Genomic DNA, 20,328 nt, shown 5'->3' on the forward strand with positions numbered 1-20,328 from the left:
GTATATTTTATATCACAACCCAGTATACGGATGCACAAATAAATCTATATATGTGGGGGTGTGCGTGTGTGTGTGTGTGTGTGTGTATAATGTCCAAAATAAAATGTTTACCACTTGTGGTGTGGTCCTTGCATTTTCTATTTCATTCTATCATTTTTTTAAATGCTGGTCATAAATTGCTCGATTGATTTTTTTACAACTTCCTAAGGGGTTGTACCATCAGTTTGAAAAACACAAAAATAGATCAAGCATATTTTCACTATCGCTTTTGAGTAGGGGTATAGGGCTGGCTTCCAATAGGTAGTGCCATATGTCAGTGATGTCACCCTGACTTTGAAGTAACCAAAACCTTCTTTCTTCTCTCAGATTTTTCATATTTGTTGAGGGCCATGAAGGGCAGCAGTGTTTGCCTCCCATTCTTTGGTTTGCGTGAGAAGTTCAGAGCTAAGAAAGCAAATGTTTACATTAGTCTTTAGGCAGAGTCTGGGAATAGAATGAGCGGCAATGAAAAGGAGTTGAAACGGAAGAAACTGTGCTATTTCAGGTGTCCAAAAAAGAAGTGAGAAGGCATTCTAGCAGAACCACTTTTGAACATGATCTGATATTATGTAAGCTGTATTTTGATAAATATTAAATAAATTTCATGTGTTTTTTTTTTCCTTTTCCTCTCTCCTTGAACACCCCAAACATCTACATATCAACTCCCCTTGTTTGACAAAGGCTGCGGTGGTCTCTAAGGTGTAATCCTGGTCCCAGACCCAAAGAAGACCTGTGTTCTAAGGCCGTTCTGCCCCTAATGTGTTTTGTGACTTTGCACAATTCACTTACTCTGGGCCTCTCTCTTCAGCTATTGAATGGAGATACTATTTGTCCTATCTGGTCCACCAAGTGGTTGTGAGAATCAAAAAAGGCAACAAACGAAAATATTTAAGTGCCACGTGCTACACAAATACAATGGTTATAGTTTTTGGCTTGATGATTGGTTTCCTCCCTTCCCAAAATTCTGGTTTTCTTTATGGGTAAAATCAATTGAGAGTGACTGTTTCCTGCAGCCAGACACTCATTCTAAACCTTGCCCCTGACTTTACAAGATAGTTGTTAATCCAGCTCCGCAAAAAAAGTCTAGATTAGAGCTATAGAGATGGTTATTTTACTGTTAAAAAAAAAAAAAAAAAAAGGATTCAGGGCCCTAAAGGAAATTTATAAATGTATTTTCAAGTAGTCTTTCCGTAACCAGAAAAACAAAATTGACTGTAACATTATTCATCCCAGTTCTCTTGCTCAAGGGCAGGAAATTGGCAATAGATGCCTGCAACACTTAACCAAGCCCAGGTACCACAGTCTGACTTGGAGACCTAAGCTGCCTGAGGTGACCAACAAGCACTTTGTTTTCCTGACTCTTTTGTGTTGTTTCTGGAAGAGCTTCTGGAAATGATTTTTCTAATGTACTAATCTGTCCATCTGCGGTATCCAGGATTCCCAATGGTCTGGGCTCAATCTCAGACCTAATAATTAATTGGCTTTGGATGTTGCTGAGGAGAAAAGACAAGCCTGGGAGAAGGGATGGAAGGAGTAATTAGCTGGGAGAAGGTGAGGGAGAAGGGTAGGTAGGGACAGTTGGGAAGACACTGCTTTGCAAACAATTGAAAATAAAAGGAAAGGAAGACAGGAGAGAGAAATTAGGAAAAACAGCCTCCCCAGACAGGTAATTTATAATAACTGGGAGGAAAATGAGAACTGCAGCCAAAAATATGTATACACTCACAAATCCCTGGAAGGCCAGTGGCAAAACTAGGAACTAGGAGACTTCCTACCTCCATGCCCCTTTCTCCTTCTTGGGCCCTATATTGCTATGCTCCCCAAGGCCCGCACTGTTGTAGACTCTAGACATAGCCTGCCCTCTTTTCAAATTCCTCAGGCCTCACTCTCTCCTTTCGAACTAAATCTGTTAACTCATTACTGTGGAGGCAATAGGCTTTTATCTTGGGGTTGCATTTTGCCTGGAAGTATCTGGAACAATACCATAACTGAAAGGAATATTTCATTAGTCTTGGTGTCAGAAGCGTTTGAACCAGAGCAACTCCATCTTGAGCAGTGGCTGGGTAAAATGAGGCTGAAACCTGCTGGGCTGCATTCCCAGGAGGTTAAAGCATTCTAAGTCACAGGATGAGATAGGAGGTCAGCACAAGATGCAGATCATAAAGACCTTACTGATAAAAACAGTTTGCAGTAAAGAAGCCAGCCAAAACCCACCAAAATCAAGATGGCAACAAGAACGATCTCTGGTCCTCCTCACTGCTACACTCGCGGCATGATAGTTTACAAATTCCATGGCAATGTCAGGAAGTTACCTTATATGGTCTAAAAAGGGGAGGCATGAATAATCTACCCATTGTTTAGCATAAAATTTAAAAATAACCATAAAAATGGGCAATCAACAGCCCTCAGGGCTGCTCTGCCTATGGAATAGCCATTCTATTCTTTTACTTTCCGAATAAACTTGCTTTCTCTCTGTGGACTCGCCTTGAATGCTTTATTCCGCGAGATCCAATAACCCTCTTTTGGGGTCTGGATCTAGACCCCCTTTCTGGTAACATTGGCACTTCAGGCATATACTTTGTGTTTTAGGAACAGAAGGAGTTTGATTTGAGGATCAGAGGGACCTTTGGTGCCCTTCAGACTATACCTTGCAGAAAGCAAACTTCTATATATCATTTGTCATGAAACTATACATTAGCCCAACATACAGCCACCCAAATATCTCACCAATTTTGCGTCATTTTGACTTTTGTTCGCTGGAATAAACGGCTTGCATCCCACTGCTGCTCTCTCACCTAGTCACTAGTGATCTGAGAACACCTCTAAACCCTGTTTCTGCCTCTTGCTTCTTATTAGCCTGCAGAGCCCCTTCAGCAGCAGCCTAAGAAAACTAGGAAGTATTGTGGTGTGGGATAATGGGGTTGGGCTCTGGAGTCAGACCTGGAGGTGAAATTCAGACCTGCCAGTTGCAGGCTGTGTGATCCTTTAGCAAGTTGCTAATCTGCCAGGGCCTCTGTTTGCTCATCTATAAAAGGGAGATGACCTCACAATAACCTTAGGAAATAGGTACTATTATCATTACCATTTTTCAAAAGAGGAAATCGAGGCTCAGAGTCACTTGTCCAAGGTCACTAAGCGGCAGAATCAGGATTCAAAACTAGAACTTTTTGATTCTTAACCACTTGATATTAAAAGTACAGGCAGTTCACAAATGGTAGTGATTACTAAAATTGTTGTGTTGTACATGCTTAGAGCCAAAATCGAAGGAGATTTAGCCGCCCATACACCCAGTGTATATATGTATGTTCACTCATTGTATGTCTTGGCAGCATCTTATTTCCTTATTCCCCTGACTGGGTAAACATGGAAAAGAAGCATATTCAAACATATGTGTGTGTATGTATCTATATATAGTAACTGAGGTGAAGCTTGGGCTAATATCTGGAGGAAAAAATACAACAGCACGGGTGAGAGCTTCTCTCACCCCTGCTCCTTGTGGGGCAGAGTGAACTAGCCCAAGTTGCACACCCTGTCGTAGAGGTGTCACAAGGTGACACCTTGCATTAATGCTGATCTGCTTATATACACCCATGCTGGCCTTTTCCTGGTGGTTAGAAAGAGTTAGACGTTGTGGCAGCTATGGACACTGCTCAATTCTCCCTTCAAGCAGGAACGTACCTTTCGTCTGTGAGCAGGGAAGTTAGCTGAGAACTTCTAGCTATAGCACATACAGGATTTGCACTATATTTGAACCAATGCCACGGTCTTCGAGGGCAGCCTGTAGTCAATGACTGAGCACAGTAAATGTACTCAAGTCTGGCCATTTCAGTCCATTGTGGGGCTTCTCTCATGGGACATCTTTGCTGCACAACTCTCTCTTGGATTGGGTGAGACTTTGTCAGAGCCACATCACAGCCTGCCTAATTCTGCTTTTGTCCTTCTTTCCCTTCACAAGTGTCAGATATACATCAAGGTCTGAATGCTTTCCTGCCCAACACTGCCTCTTTTTTTATCTTTCACAGATATTAACTATCCCCCAATAAAGCTCTTTGACTCCTAACTCTATCTCAATATCCGCTTACTGCTAGAGAACAAGAACTGACCCATGGGTTTTCGTTGCCTGTCTTTTGCTGAATTGAAGCACTGATCAATATTGAGAGTGAGTGGAAAGTGAGAGCCTGGTGGCTTCTCAGGCAGCTATCCTACTAACCTGCTTGGCCGTTACCATGGAAACATACACAGGGAAGGGAAAAAAAAAACAGGAGACAGGGACTCATGGCAAAACCCCACAGCCAGCCTGTGGGAGAGGCTTCCCAGCCACTTGGACAGAAGGCTTGGAGTCACAGCCAGTTGCATTTGGCCTTTTAAGGGCTGGAGTTGAGGATGGAATGGAGAGACACTTAAGCTGCCCAGGCCTGAGATATGGTGGCAGGGAATAGAGGATAGAGGGGAATGCTGGGTAATAGGAGTATATGGCCCACATTGCACTATTACTATTCACTAAGGGACCCCAGCTTCCTAGCATCTTCTCATCCTGGCAGCAAAATCCGCACTTAACCAACACTTTCCAAACAGAAGCCGACCTGCTAAAGATTTCTGTATACCCTGGCCTTCTGGCCCATCCTACCTCCCACTCTTGTCTTTGTGTGTCCTTGAATCATTGCTCCAGAACAGAGATTCTGAATCTGGTCTGGGGTCTATAGAACTGCTGGAACTTCCAGAGGGTGGTCTGTGATTCCCCCAAGGAAATTTTACAAATACTTATCTGGGAACAAGGGCCATAACTTTCATTGGAGATTAGGAACTTTGGGTTCAGGGAAAGTGAGTCCATTTTTATGGATTAAGTAGACAGTACTGGCACACAGTAGGTGCCCAAAAAATTGTTGCATAAATGAATGCATGACTAGAAAGAAGAAAATCAAGGTAGAAAAAATTAATTTAAGTGAGATAAGACATAAAACACTTAACACAGTACCTGACTCATGGTACTTGACACATGGTCAGTCTTTTCAACAAAATTCTAGTACTCCAGGCTGACTAAACAGTAAGCTACTTAACCATTTTCTGTCATTGGATATACCAATTTTTCTCCATTTTTTCTTATACACTGAGACATTGAACATCTTTGTACACATATTTTTGCACACGTGAGAACATACCTAGAGGATAAAGTTCTAGAAGTGCAATTGCTGGATTAAAGGATAAGCACATTTTAAATCTTGATTAAAACCACCAAATTTCCCTCCAAAAAGGCTCTACCATTTCATACTCCCACAAAACATATATGAGTGCTCATTTACCCACACTGTGCTTATTAATTTTTAGGAAGTTGCCAAACTCATGAATGAAAAAAACATTATTGTGTTTTAGTTTATATTTCTTTAATTTTTAGAAAATATAACTCCTAAATGTATGCTTCAGTTATGACCTCCAAACTTATACTGTAAATCAACTGCCTACTCAAATGCCTGACAACTCTAATTTAATCAAAATCCTAAATTGGAGGAATTTTTAAAAGGTAGAACTAAAATATGGACAACCATAACATTTAAGATAGGAGAGCGTTAACATGTCCAAACTGACCTGATCTTATTCTCAAACCTGCTCAACCTATGCATTATCCAGTCTCTGAAAATGGCAACTCCATTCTTCCAATTGCTCAGACCAAAAACCTGGAACCATCCTGGACTCCACCCTTTCTGTCACACCCACAGATTCAGACACTTCTCACTACCTCCACCAATACCACCCTGGTTTAAACCACTATGACTGCATTATTGTTCCAGCTTCCCACATGATCTTCCTGATCCCATGCTAACCGTCCCCAACCCCAGTCTATTCCAAGTATAACAGCAAGAGTGTTTCTTTAAAAAACACGATTCAGATCACAGCAATCCTCTGCTCAAAAACCCCCAATGCCTTTCCATCTCATTTTAAATAAAAGGTAAAGTATTTTCAGTGGCTTGCAAGGTCCCCACTGTCTGGCCTCTGCTGACTCTCTGGAACTCATCTTTCTCATGCTCACTCAACTTCAGCTGCTTGGCCTTTTTGCTGAATGTGGACCACTCTAGGAAAGACACCTATTTATGGCCTTTACCACTACTCACAAGGCTGTTCCACCAGATATCTTCCTTCATGCCTCATCCTCACACTTCAGTCCTTTTCTGCTCAAATGTCATATAATCAGAGATCCTCTCTACCTATCCTTGCTAAGGTAGCACACCCTTCAGCACCCTCTATCCCCCTACTTTGCTTATTTATTTTGTTATAATGCACTTTTCACCACTAGTATGTATCTTAATTTTCGCTATTTGTCTAAACCCACCAGAATGTAAATTCCAAGAAGGTGAGAATTTTGTATATATCATTCACGACAGAATCCTGAGCACCTATTACAGTGCTTGGCATGTAGTAGCTGCTCATTAAATACTTGTTGAAAAAATGAATGACCAAGATTAAGCATTAGTGAGGATGACCATTTGTAGTGCTTCGTCTGTGAACTGCCATTTCATGTCCTTTGCCTGTTTTTCCACCGAAGTTCTTTTTTATTTCTTACTGATTTTTGTAGGAGACCTTTAGAGAAAGTGGATTTGTTTTTTTTTTGTTTTTTTTTGTTTTTTTGAGACGGAGTCTCGCTCTGTCGCCTGGGCTGGAGTGCAGTGGCCGGATCTCAGCTCACTGCAAGCTCCGCCTCCCGGGTTTACGCCATTCTCCTGCCTCAGCCTCCCGAGTAGCTGGGACTACAGGCGCCCGCCACCTCGCCCGGCTAGTTTTTTGTATTTTTTAGTAGAGACGGGGTTTCACCGTGTTAGCCAGGATGGTCTCGATCTCCTGACCTCGTGATCCGTCCGTCTCAGCCTCCCAAAGTGCTGGGATTACAGGTTTGAGCCACCGCGCCTGGCGAGAAAGTGGATATTAATGCTTTGTTACCTGTTATAAATATTTTCTTTTTGTCACTTGCCTTTTTATTTTGTTTTTACTTTTGTCTGTTGTAATGATTAATTTTCTGTGTCAGTGTGACTAGGTTAAGGGATACCCAGATAGCTCATAAAACATTGATCCTGGGTGTGTCTTTGAGGGTGTTTCTAGAAGATAGTAGCATTTGAGTCAGTAGATTCAGTAAAGAAGATGCACCCTCACCCTCATCATCCAATCCATCGAGGGTCCAGAGAGAACAAACAAGTGGAGTAAGGGAAAATTCACTCTGTCTTCTTGAGCTGGAACATCCGTCTTCTCCTGCCCTTGGACATCAGAGCTTCTGGTTCTCAGGACTTTGGATTCAGCCTGAATCACACCACCATCTCTTCTGTTTCTCCAGCTTGCAGATGGCAGATCGTGGAACTTCTCGGCTTCCATAATCATGTGAGCCAATTCCCATAATAAATTCCCTATTCTCTATTTCTATCTATCTATCTATCTATCTATCTATCTATCTATCTATCTATCTATCTCTATCTATCTGTCTATCTAGCTATCTATCTATATCCTATTGTTCCTGTTTCTCTGGAGAACCCTAATATAGCTGTGCAGCTATTTTATGATTTTTATCTGTTCCAGCTTGGCTTTTTTTTTTTATTTATAACTTCTGGTGTTCATGGAAAGCTTAACACAGTATTCCCTACCCCAAAGTTACAAATATATGCTCTCATATTTTCAAGTACTTACATAGGTTTAGAGATATTTGTTTTCCTCAAGCTTTTATAAAATCTTAGTTTTTTTAAAAAAAATCTTAGCTTTTTTTTTTTTTTCATTAGATATATGGTGTCAAGCAGAGCTCTAAGTTTATTTTGCACTTCTATCTTCTACATCTGTATGCTTGTGACCCTTAGGGAAACGTACGTGGGACCCACAGACATAACTGGGCAGCAAGCACTGAGTTCATCATTCCTATAATGGACCTTCCTATCAATTGGTGTGGTGGGAAAAAGTAAAATACCTTTGCCCACCACCACCCCCTTCTGGAGCCAGATGAGAAACCAAGGGATTAGGGAGCAAAGGTACCATTAGTTCCTTCATTCTCAGTCAATGTTGAAAAGCTTTTCTGGACGGAGGAGGGGCAAATGCATTCTTAGCATAACATATACTTGCAATAGTTTGGATGTGGTGTGTCCCTGCCAAAACTCATATTGACATTTGATCTCCAGTGTGTTAGGAGGTGGGGCCTGGTGGGAGCTGTCGGGGTCATGAGGGTGAATGAATCCCTTATGAAGAGATTAAGACCCTCCTGTGGAGATGAGTTCTTCCTCTCACAGGAATGAATTAGTTCGTGTGAAAGTGGGTAGCTAATGTGAAATGTGATCTACAAATTGTATCACTCTGGTTCAGAGCTCTAAAATGGAGTTGGAAAGCCATTCTCAGAAGGACTACCTATACAACCTGCAACCTTGCAAAACAGGAACTTGCCTTGAACTTTGAACTGGGCTAAACCACCACAACAGCATCCTGGAAAACGGCTGAATTTTGCCAGTGCTGCAACTCCTGAACAGTGACAACTAATGAACTGTAGGCTCATTTACAAAGCCAGCCACCTCCACCAATGATATTTATTTCAAAACAACTTCTGTAATCACCCTGAGCATCCTTTTAAATATTGCTACTCTGCTTCCTCCCTCTGGCAGATAATTTGGCTTCTAGCTGAATTTGTGACTCCCAAATTGCAATTCCTAAGGCCTAATAAATGCTTTGTCTTGCTGTGTTGCAGTCGGTTCTTTTGCCTCTTCTTGGTTGACGTTAAATGGTGTCAGAAGTGGGATATGATGTTACTCTCTTACTGTGCATTCTGGTACTGCCACAGATTTGAGCACTGTACCTGCAGGAACTCCTTGTGTTCCATCACCTCCCTGACAGCTCCATACTCTGTTAGTGAGTCCCCTCTTTTCCCTGACCCTCCCAACTTGGTTTGAGGTTCATATCTTTATTGGGTGTTCTTCGTTGCCAGGTGTCCACAAAGGAAATTTTCCCCTTGTGGTGAGTATTCATGAGGGCTTTTGCTTCTAAGAGTATAGGTGCTGAGTCACCCCTTTCTGGGAATCTGTCGGTTTTTTGGTGCAAAAATTATAGTGCTTCATCTTGTGAATTTCTTTTTTGATGGACAAATATAACTGAAAGTGATCTGGAATTACAATGGCCAACCTGGTGATCTTTTGAATTTCTACAATGCATTTTCTTCCGCAAATAGGAGGGCTAAAAGAAATGACCAAATAGCCTAAATAGGATGTCTGCTTTAATTTGGTACCTTGAGGCATCTAAAAGATTCTAGGAATCCAAACTAGTGTCTGTAAAAGATAACAATGCTAAATTAATTCAAAGACTAAATTAGAAAAAACCCAGAAGCTTCTAAAAATGAAACAAATCTGGAAACGAGCACTCCTCTATTTGTCTTTGTCTTATGTCTCTTTCCCCTCCTAGCCCTAGCTATTCCATTTCACTGTCATTCTTAGCACCCTCTTTGCTTATATGGTAAAAACTTATTCTAAACCTGAGCAATTCCTCCTGGGCTTTCCATAAAGAGATTTATTGGATTGAGTCACTATTGGAATAAATATACCATTGGAAATTCTAATCATCAGTGGCCAAAAGATGGATCCTTTTAGACATCTTTCATTCTAAACAATTACCTTAGTTGTATATATGGGAGGATCAAATTTCTTTTAAAGGACATATAATAGTGTCATGCCTAGCCTTAGAAATTTTCTTGACTAAATTAAAGGGCAATCCTAAATGAAAGTTAAAATCTTTTGTATGCTCAAACTGTCTGCTTTGGAGCCCATGCAGGATTTACTTCCCCATCCCCACCACCCCCAAAAAAACACTTTACCCTATGGTCTAGGGCTGGGATTTGATGCTCTCACTGCCAGGTCCCAGGTTCGATTCCCAGTCAAGGAATCAGTCTCTGCTGATTAAATGCAAGAAAAGAAACATTTATTGAAAAATTGATTTGATATTTATGTGACTCTTAACTTTTTGGGGTATTCATTTGTTATTGATCCTCTTCCATCCGATGAACTTCTTTTGAGTTCTTGTCTTACCAACTTTCTCTTTTAATCCTTCATCTGTGGGTACATGGGATGGTCAGCTTTTGTGTGTAGACAGTCAGCTGAGAAGCTGAGATGTTAGAGAATATTGCTGGACACAAATGTGGGTTGTATCCCATTTGTGGCTAGCAAAACTGTCCTTTCTTTGAGCTGTCTTCGGGATGGTTCTGAGTCTTGTGAGGAATACTTTGCATTTGGCAATGCCTCATGTGTCCTTGGTTAGGTCATATCCTTGGTTAAAGCTTTTTGGTTCTGGTGAGTCATTTGAATGTCATCTTTGGGGGAAAAAAGTTCAAAAGCCAGTAATATTGACTGTTTGTCCTGGATGAAATCTGGTAAGATATTTGAAAAGATACCCTTTTTATAGGAACACTATAGTCAGAAATTGGCTAAATTAAAAGTGGATGTTCAGGCTATAATATTTTTAAAGGCCTTTCGGCTTTTTCTCGTTTAGATTCTGTTTTTGGGAATTTTTTCAGGCAACTGAAATCCCCTTTTCAATGATATGTTTGGTCCTTCTGTTTGCTTCCTTTCTTGTTGGCATGATTTTTGCTGAGAAAAAAAATGTAAAACTTCATTGGTCTTTCTGGGAAACTTAAAATTGGCTCCACAAATTGGCTCCGCTAGGACTTGTTGTTCCATTTCCTTCCACTTCTCCTCCTTCTTCCTTTTTGTCATCTTCAATTCCACATAACAAAATCTAGAGGAGACTTCTAGCAGCCCTAAAACCCCATTAAAAGGTGCACAGAGAAAGGTACCACACAACTCCTTTTTAAGATCTTCTGTTTTCCTTGTGGAGCCCCAAGAGTCATGGACAGGTTCCTTTCAGATCTCAAGCTCTGGTCTCTTTTGCATTCAGTTCCCTGATCTCTCTGGCTTTGGGGGGTACCAAGGATTAGTTTATGCTGTGAGAGAAAACCTGACCTATGTGTGTTTGATGACTGGTGGGTCACTAGCAAGGGCTGCAGTTTTGAAGGTGGCTGACAGTAGTTATTTACAATGAACGGTTATTACTGCACAGGCTACTCATGGTTTTTTTTGCATGTTTAAATTTTTTTTAAAAAATGTGGTTTGCACATTTGCAGGCCATTAGAACATTTTCCTCTGAGGGATGACACCTGTGGTGAATGGGCTGATCACAGAGTGGGCTAATGAGTCTTGGGTCTCCCACCACCTTCTGGAAATGTCTTTGCAGCAAAGTACACTGTGGAAGCCTTGCGCAGCCCAGTCCTGTAGTGTTTCTCTATTATGGAGGACAAAGGATTCAGTGTAAAAATGGGATCCTTGATTTTGGGGGATCTGGATGCTCTGCCTTCCAACTGCTCCTGCTTTTCATATACATAAGTGTTAAGCCGTGGAAAGTGCAAATGTTTTGTTGGCCCTATTCTTTAATGGCTCTGCCCTGAGCTCAGTGGTCCAGTTGAAAAACAGAGACTAAATTAGAAGCCACCTATCTAAAAATATTAGTCTCAAAATATGGCTTTCTGGCATTTAACTGGTTATTTTGAAAAGGTTTCTGAATTTTCCTAGGCTCATTTGTATAATCCTATGGTTAATTCCTATTTATTTTGTGTTACATTGGTATCCGTTTTTAATCTTTTTCTAACTAACACACCCAAACTCTTTCTTGAAAATGCTTAAATTCTCTTCCTGTGCTTTGAGATGTAAATTTTCTACCCTCTTTTCTCTAAAACTCAGTAAAAGCTTTGCCCGTGTGGGACAGATAAACTTCAACTTGTTCCATTTACAGAGGCACAATTTAATCCAACTTTCTTTTTAAACTAGTGAATTTCACCTGTCGCGTGACTAATATTTTACAAAGCTATATAATGTTTATATTTTATGTATGCATGTGTACGTGTCTGTGTTTGTATATTGAATAAATGATTCTAAATTTACTTATAAATAAATGAGTACTTATAAATTAAATAACTAGGCCATATGCTTTTTGAATTCACGTGACTTTAGTAATTTTTAGTAAATAAAGCTAGTTTAAAAATTGTTGGTAAAATAAAATAGAAATGTCTTCAGAATTTTAGATATATTCACCTGAGTCTACCACTCAAACAAATGTATGCCATCTCTACTAGATGTTTTAAGGTCATAAAAATCTTGCTTCTGTGATCATTTAGAGGCTTGCTTGATTTGTCTGTGAGCTAAAGCTGTAATGGGAGGATGATGGACCTCCCTAAAGCCTTGTGCACATCTTTCTGTGAACTTACGTCTTTCATTTTCAGCCTTTAAATACTGGGGTCTAGACAGGTGGCCATGGTGAGGCTGGAAGACATAGGTATGTCCACAGTGCCCTGGACACAAGCTGCAGAGCAGAGCCAAACCCAATATGGTCTCATCCTCCCTGGCCCAGCTGTGCCCCCTGGCCATGCTGGGAAGGGTCAGATCCTTCAAGCATTGTCTTCACAGCTCTGTCCTCTGTCCTGGGCTCTGCACCTGATGTATAACATTAAAATTACTTAACTCCTATGTTTTACTCTAGAAATTTGGATTACCGAAAGTTAAAATTATAGTTAATATATGTAATTAAAACTACTGGATATAAGAGAAACAATTCTGTACACAGACTGCGTAAGAAAAGTAGGATGTGTTTTGGTAAGAAAGTTTATAAGAAAGACAAGTGAATGTGTTTTTTCTTAAAGGAAAAGTAATCTTTGTCTAGTTTAAAGGTGATTTAAAGGTTGTTTTTGTTGAAGGAATAAAAAAGAAAGATATAACTGAATGGATATAGAAAGTTGAGGAAAGAGAAAGAATGAAAAAAACTTGTAAGAGTTTATAAAAGTGTTGTGGAAATCTTATCTTATGTGGTCAGTCTAAGATTGGATGAATTTGTTTATAGGATTTTAGTAAAATTAGCTTTAGTATTAATAATACACCAATGCAAAGGTAGAATTTGATTTTCTCTTTTGAACAATATTTTTGTTTAGTAATAATAAACAGTAATAGCCTGGTTCAACTTTTGAGTAAATTGCAAAAAAGAGAGGAGTTTGCCTCGTGCTGTCTTTATTAGGTCATTTGATTATTTAGAAAACTGTTTTCTGTCAAAGAGTAAAAGTTTTTAGCTTTGTGAAGCCTTTTAATTATCACTCTGGCTAAATGAATGACTGTTATTTTACAGTGATCTGTGATCTTATTCTGATATCAAGTGTTTTAAATCTTTGATATTTGACAAACTTCCCAAAATGAAATTTAAAATTCTAAATTAAGTCTTTTTGACTTTAAACAAACTTTTAGACATTTTTAAAAGATCCTCTGAGAAAGAGTTCAATACCAGCCTGGCCAAAATGGTGAAACCCTGTCTCTACTAAAAAATACAAAAATTAGCTGGGCGTGGTGGCACGCGCCTGTAGTCCCAGCTACTCGGGAGGCTGAGGCAGGAGAATCTCTGGAACCCGAGAGGCAGAGGTTGCAGTGAGCCAAGATCGTACCACTTCACTCCAGCCTGAGCAGCAGAGCAAGACTCCAACTCAAAAAAAAAAAAAAAAAAAAAGATCCTCTGAGAGTTCAAGAAAACATATTAGGCTTATTTCGTATGTTAAAATCAAGTGGAAATCATTGTCCAATAAGAAATGGTGTTTAACTTTGAGTTCTGTTTGTAGGGATGTTATTAATATGTGTTCCAAAATTGTGTGACATTCAAAAAATCTGATATGTCCTAGTAAATTGCTATATTCTGACGCTCTTTTTCTAAAAGGTCTTTGCAAATCTTAAAGTGTTGTGTCTTCAAGGAGGTTCATGGAAGACGGTCTGACAGATACTCTGAAATACAAAACTCTGCTTATGACATTGAAATTATTCAACTGTACTGGGTAAAATTTTTTTTAAAACTCTAATTTAAACAGTTGCATTCGTAAAATTGGTAACCCAACATTAAGCAGAACAAGAATTAATTACATGAGACTAAACTGATGAAGGACTGAAATGATTTTTATGACTTGTTGCTAGAACTATTGCTAAATGTTTTTATGGTTTTGTTTTCCAGAGTTAAGAAATATTTTTTCCCTCTTACGCTATTTTTACCTTATATCAATGGGTAATGTATACTTTTGTGAACAAAATTGAGACATTTACCTTTCTCTTTACCTGATTTATCTAGAATCTACACATTATTCATGAGTATTTTTATTTTATGGCAATACAGTTGTCTGCCTAAGTTCAATAAGAATCTGTTTTCTTCTGTGACAGGATACAATTGAGACACTGGTTATTTTACCAAGGTTTTGACTGGAATATCATATTTTTTAATGTGACCAGACTGCTTTGAGAAATTGAGATTGACTTTAAAGCCAATGGATGTGGAAAAAGACTGGCCTGGTACCTTGTCTGCACGTTCCCCTACAGGGTTCCTGACCTTTCAGTATTTAAAGAATGTCACTTTCTAATAGGTCCAGAAACCTCAAGGCATTTTGACGACTCTAACAAGAGAAGAATTCAGCTGGGTGTGGTGGCTCATGCCTGTAATCCCAGCACTTTGGGAGGCTAAGGTTGGTGAATTGCTTGAGCCCAGGAGTTTGAGACCAGCCTAGGCAACATGGCGAAACCCTGTCTCTACAAAAGATTACAAAAATTAGCTAGGTGTGGTGGCATGCACCTGTGAACCCAGCTACTCTGGAGGCTGAGGTGGGAGAATCCCCTGAGCCAGGGAGGTCAAGGCTACAGTGAGCTGTGATCTTGCCACTCCAGCCTGGGTAACTGGATGAGTGAGACCCTATCTCAAAAAAAAGACTGGGTGACTGGGTGAGTGAGACCCTATCTCAAAAAAGTGTTAAAAAAAAGAGAAAAAAAAAAAAAGAGTGTAAAGACTGGGTGACTGGGTGAGTGAGACCCTATCTCAAAAAAGTATTTAAAAAAGAGAATTCACCCAATTCATACAAGTATTACAAGCACAAGTCCGATGGTGAATCCTTAGCTTGGCTTCCTACACTTAAGCTTTTAAAAATCAAATCTGGTATTTCCTATTTTTTAAAGTTTTGGGAGTAGGAAGGAAGAGCCTCCTGGGAAGGTGAGGACTCAACTGTCCTACTGAGAATGAGAAATTAAAAAAAAAAAAAAAAAGAGAATGAGAAATAGGTATAGTTTTGGATGTGAAAAAGGTCCAAAAGCCCATTTCTTGCATAAAGCCATAAATAGAAAAGGGGAGAGAGACCACAGTGTGTTTGGAGAACTCAAGTAGTTAAATTTAAGGTGCTACAAAACAGTAGCAAAAGAAGTGGGTAGAGACTTTGTAAGAAAAAGCCAGATTGTAAAGGACCTTATATTAATATATCATGACCAAGCAGTGGGAAGAGCTCTGTTATCAATGCAATGTTGTGGGATAAAGTTCTCACTAGTGGGATTGGCCATATAACCAACTGCTTCCTAAGTGTTGAAGGAACCGATGGAGATAAAGCCTATCTTATGACAGAAGGATCAGATGAAAAAAAGAGTGTAAAGACAGTTAATCAACTGGCCCATGCCCTTCACATGGACAAAAACTTGAAAGCTGGCTGTCTTGTACATGTGTTTTGGCCAAAAGCAAAATGTGCCCTCTTGAGAGATTACCTGGTGTTAGTAGACAGTCCAGGCACAGATGTTACTACAGAGCTGGATAGCTGGATTGATAAGTTTTGCGTAGATGCTGATGTCTTCGTTTTGGTTGCCAATTCTGAATCAACACTAATGAATACAGAAAAACATTTTTTCACAACGTGAATGAGTGGCTTTCCAAGCCTAATATTTTCATTCTCAATAATCGTTGGGATAACTCTGCATCAGAGCCAGAATATATGGAAGATGTGGGGCACGTGCCAAAGGATTTCAGGCAAGATTACAGGAATTTCAGAATTTTGAACAAATCTTTGAGGAGTGTATCTTACAGTCAGCAGTGAAAACAAAGTTTGAACAGCACACTATCAGAGCTAAACGGATACTAGCTATCTATTTTTGTGAATAACATTATCTATGTTTGTGAAAAAACATAATGGATTCAATAAACATGGCAGCTGAATAGAAAAGGCATTATGCAGCAGAAGAGAGGGAAGACCAAATTGATAGACTGGACTTTATCTGAAACCAGATGAACCTTTTAACACTGGATGCTAAGAAAAAAACCAAGGAGGTCACTGAGGAGGTGGCAAACAAAGTTTCATGTGCAATGACAGATGAAATTTGTTGACTGTCTGTTTTGGTTGATGAATTTTGTTCAGAGTTTCATCCTACTCCAGATGTATTAAAAATATATAAAAGTGAATTAAGCATATAGAGGATGGTATGGGAAGAAATTTGGCTGATCAATGCACCAATGAAGTAAATACCTTAGTGCTTCAGTTCCAGCAAGAAATTATTGAAAATTTGAAGCCATTACCTCCAGCTGGTATACAGGATAAACTACATCCAGTGATCCCTTGCAAGAAATCTGATCTCAGTTATAATCTAAATTACTATAAGTTATGTTCAGATTTTCAAGAAGATATTGTGTTTCATTTTTCCCTGGGCTGGTCTTCCCTTGTACCTCGATTTTTGGGCCCTAGAAATGCTCAAATGGTGCTCCTAGGATTATCAGAGCCTATCTTTCAGCTCCCTAGATCTTTAGCTTCTACTCCCACTGCTCCTACCAGTCCAGCAATGCCAGATAATCATGAGGAAGAACTCATGATTACATTGGTAACAGGATTGGCTTCTCTTACATCTAGAACTTCCATGGGCATCGATATTGTTGGAGGGGTGATTTGGAAAACTATAGGCTGAAAACTCATATCTGTTTCAATAACTATGTATGGAGCTTTGTATCTTTATGAAAGACTGTCCTGGACCACCCATGCCAAGGAGAGAGCCTTTAAACAGCAGTTTGTAAACTTTGCAACTGAAAAACTGAAGATGATTGTTAGCTCATGAGTGCAAACTGCATCTACCAAGTAAAACAACAAATGGCTACCACTTTTGCTCACCTGTGCCAACAAATTGATATTACTCAAAGAAAACTGGAAGAAGAAATTGCTAGATTACCCAAAGGAATAGATCAGTTGGAGAAAATACAAAACAATTTAAAGCTCTTAAGAAATAAAGCTGTTCAACTTGAAAATGAGCTGGAGAATTTTACTAAGCAGTTTCTACCTTCACACAATGAGGAATCCTAACAATAGAGATTGATTTGGGGACCATGATAGGAGCAAATGAAACTTGTAAGATCGGGACAGTTGTTATTTTTATGAAATGACTTCAAATATGAATTTTACTAACTGTACCTAAATAGCAAAGCCCTATGTAGATTCTGGTAATGATCTATCTCAGTGTATTTGTATTTTTGAAGAGTGTTATGTCCTTAGTTTTAATTTTGGGTAAAGAAAAAACTAAAATATGGAATTAGTTACAAGCAACAGTACCAACTTATGTGACCCCTGAGGGGTGGGACTGTGAGCTCTTAATTTGTTTTAGATTCTGAAAAACTCTGCTTCCTGGCATCCAGGAGTTAGAGATTCAGCTTTTCATCTTCTTTCTCAAAACTAATTTTTGATGCTTTCTTTCCTGGGAATAGTCACTTTTTAATTTTATTTAATAAACTGCATTGCTGGAACCACACACAAAAAAGTTTCAGCAAAGCCAACTTAAAAGGAACATATATGACCAATCATTATTTTTGCTATACTTTATGCAAATCAGGCCAAGTATGGTAAGACCAAAAGTTATTTTGCAAATAGCTTGGCCCTACTATGATTCATCTTTGGTAAAAGTGGGGAACTGAAGAGAGAAAAAATATGTTTCAGAAGAAAACTATAGAACATCTGTTATTAGATTCTAACCCTGACCATTATTTTTTTGAGTTTTTATTATTTGCATACAATTTAGACTGAATCTTGAATTATTTCCTGGCTACAGGTCTCCAAACTAACAGTGCCACATTGTTCTTCCATTTTTCCAACTGAAACACACTGAAATTGCTACTAGGTTTGTTTTTAGGATCTGCAAACTGAAGCTCATGTATAAATGACCTTGACGTACAAACTGCAGACCAGAAAATTCTTTCATATTGCCACTGCCTATTTCCACTTTAATTGAGGGTTTTTCAAGTGTAACGTCTAGACACCTCAACTGACTGCTCTACAGACTCCAAGGAAACTGGTTTATAGACTATTCCAAACAATAGCTGTTGTTTTTCTTCTGTTGAGAGCCTGCTTGCAATGCCATCTCCTGAACTGAGACACGACTGTTTAAGTGGACTGGCCTCTTCCAAGAAATAGAGGACTAGTTTAATGGGATCCTTTGTCATTCAGCTATTGACTCAATTTTTTTCTCCACAGACACCAACTCAGATTTTAGTGTGTGAAAATCTTAGGGAAGTATCAGACAGGGGAATGCTGGAGTACAAAAAATGATCCCCCATAATATGGCACTTTGGCATGCTGAGTGTTTTTGAAAATTGAAAGGCCCAAGAAATTAGCCTCAGAATCAAAGTCATTTTAAACTTGTCTTATTCTTCCCATCCAAGGGCCAGGAAGGACTCTCTGAATTTCCTTATCTGACCAAGAAAGTTCCTTTCCAGAAGAAACACAATTGCCTTCTATGCCCACCCTGAAATCTCATCTATTTCCGAAAAGAAGAATGAGGAATAACATTTAGACATGGTTAAAATGAATGCCTCTCCTGATATACAGCTAATTACTATAGACTAATGTGGGCCTCCTCACTTAAATAGCTCCCTTGTAACTCGATCAGTTTCTAAAGCCTTGGATACACACTGACTTTCAACAACCCCACTCCATGGAACGTAACACTCTAGAAACAGGTACTTCCAGATCTGAGGGAAACTAATAACAAATCTGTAGCTGACCAATCAATAATTGATCATCGATGCTGCCTCACATCAGATCTTAATCAAAACAGGGGAATGTGAAATGTGATCTACAAAATGATGTCATTCTGGTTCAGAGATGTATAATGCAGTTGAGAAGTCACTCAAAAAAGTACTACCTGCACAACCTGCAACCTTGTGAAACAGGAACTTGCTTGAACTTTTTTTTTAGATGTAGTCTCGCTCTTGTCACCCAGGCTGGAGTGCAATGGTGTAATCTCAGCTCACTGCAACCTCCACCTTCCGGGTTCAAGCTATTCTCCTGCCTCAGTCTCCCAGGTAGCTGGGATTACAGGCATCCGCCACCATACCTGGCTAATTTTTATATTTTTAGTAGAGACAGGGTTTCACCATGTTAGCCAGGTTGGTCTCGAACTCCTGTACTCCAGTGATCCACCCGCCTCAGCCTCCCAAAGTGCTGGGATGACAGGCGTGAGCCACCGCGCCCAGCCGCCTGAACTTTGAACTGGGCTAAACCACCACAACCACAACATCTTGGAAAACAGCTGAATTATTCCAGTGCTATAACTCTTGATCAGAAACAACCAATGAACTACTCAGGCAGCCACCTCCACAAATGATAATTCTTTTGAAACAACTTGGGTAATCATCCTCATCATCCTTTTAAAAACCCCTACTTTCCTTCCTCCCTTTGGAAGACATTTTGGCTTCTAACTGAATCTGTGTCTCCTGAATTGCAATTCCTACGACCCCAATAAATGCCTTGTCTTACTGCTTTGCAGTCTAGTCTTTCACCTCTTCTTGGTTGCGTTAAAGTTGCAGATACCAGGATGAAATCACTTTTGTCCAATCCAGACAAAATAATACCAGGAAGGACCAAAGGAGAGGAGGCACATGCTTACATGTCTGAGATAAGAACTATTTTCAAGGACTTTCTAAAAACGCTTTACATATCTCCTACTTTGATGAGGCTTATCACTAGACATTCTTTAGGACTGCAATAATTCCAATAAGATGTTCTCAGAAGAACAGTTCTCCAGTAATTGCATCTCCACCAATAGATTGACAACTCTGGCATTGAACCTGGGGAACCAATGAGCTCTTTTTCTATGCAGCTTATGTAAATCTCTTTTTGCTCTAAAACTCCCCTTCCCTTTCCCTCCCTGAAAGTACTGGTGACTTGTGATTCCAAGCATTCTGAATTATAATCCCTATTTCCTTTTTTTTCTTTCTTTCTATTTCTATTTCTGAGTAAACCCCACATATTTAGAGGTAATTTTCTCTAGTGTTATTTTTTTGGATTAACAGTTGACATTCAAGAGTCGGCTTCCTCTGTTCTTTATTCTTCCTTTCTCACCATGTGATCTCTTAGCACATGCCCACTTCCCTTCCATTTTCTGCCATAAGTAGACGCAGCCTGAGGCCCTCACCAGATACAGCTGCTCATTCTTGAAG

At 39.5% G+C, this 20,328-nt stretch overlaps 2 pseudogenes across 1 annotated transcript; both read left to right on the forward strand.

Moving 5' to 3' along the window:
• The first annotated feature begins 7,167 nt into the window (after positions 1–7,167).
• On the forward strand, positions 7,168–17,215 carry LOC126945865 (mitofusin-1-like; annotated as a pseudogene). The gene is made up of 2 exons (XR_007722553.1): positions 7,168–7,226; positions 15,365–17,215. The product of XR_007722553.1 is annotated as a mitofusin-1-like (transcript).
• LOC126945349 (mitofusin-1-like) lies at positions 16,335–17,200 on the forward strand (annotated as a pseudogene).
• Positions 17,216–20,328: the final 3,113 nt, after the last annotated feature.

Source organism: Macaca thibetana, chromosome X (assembly GCF_024542745.1).
Source record: "Macaca thibetana thibetana isolate TM-01 chromosome X, ASM2454274v1, whole genome shotgun sequence".
Classification (NCBI taxonomy): Eukaryota; Metazoa; Chordata; class Mammalia; order Primates; family Cercopithecidae; genus Macaca; species Macaca thibetana.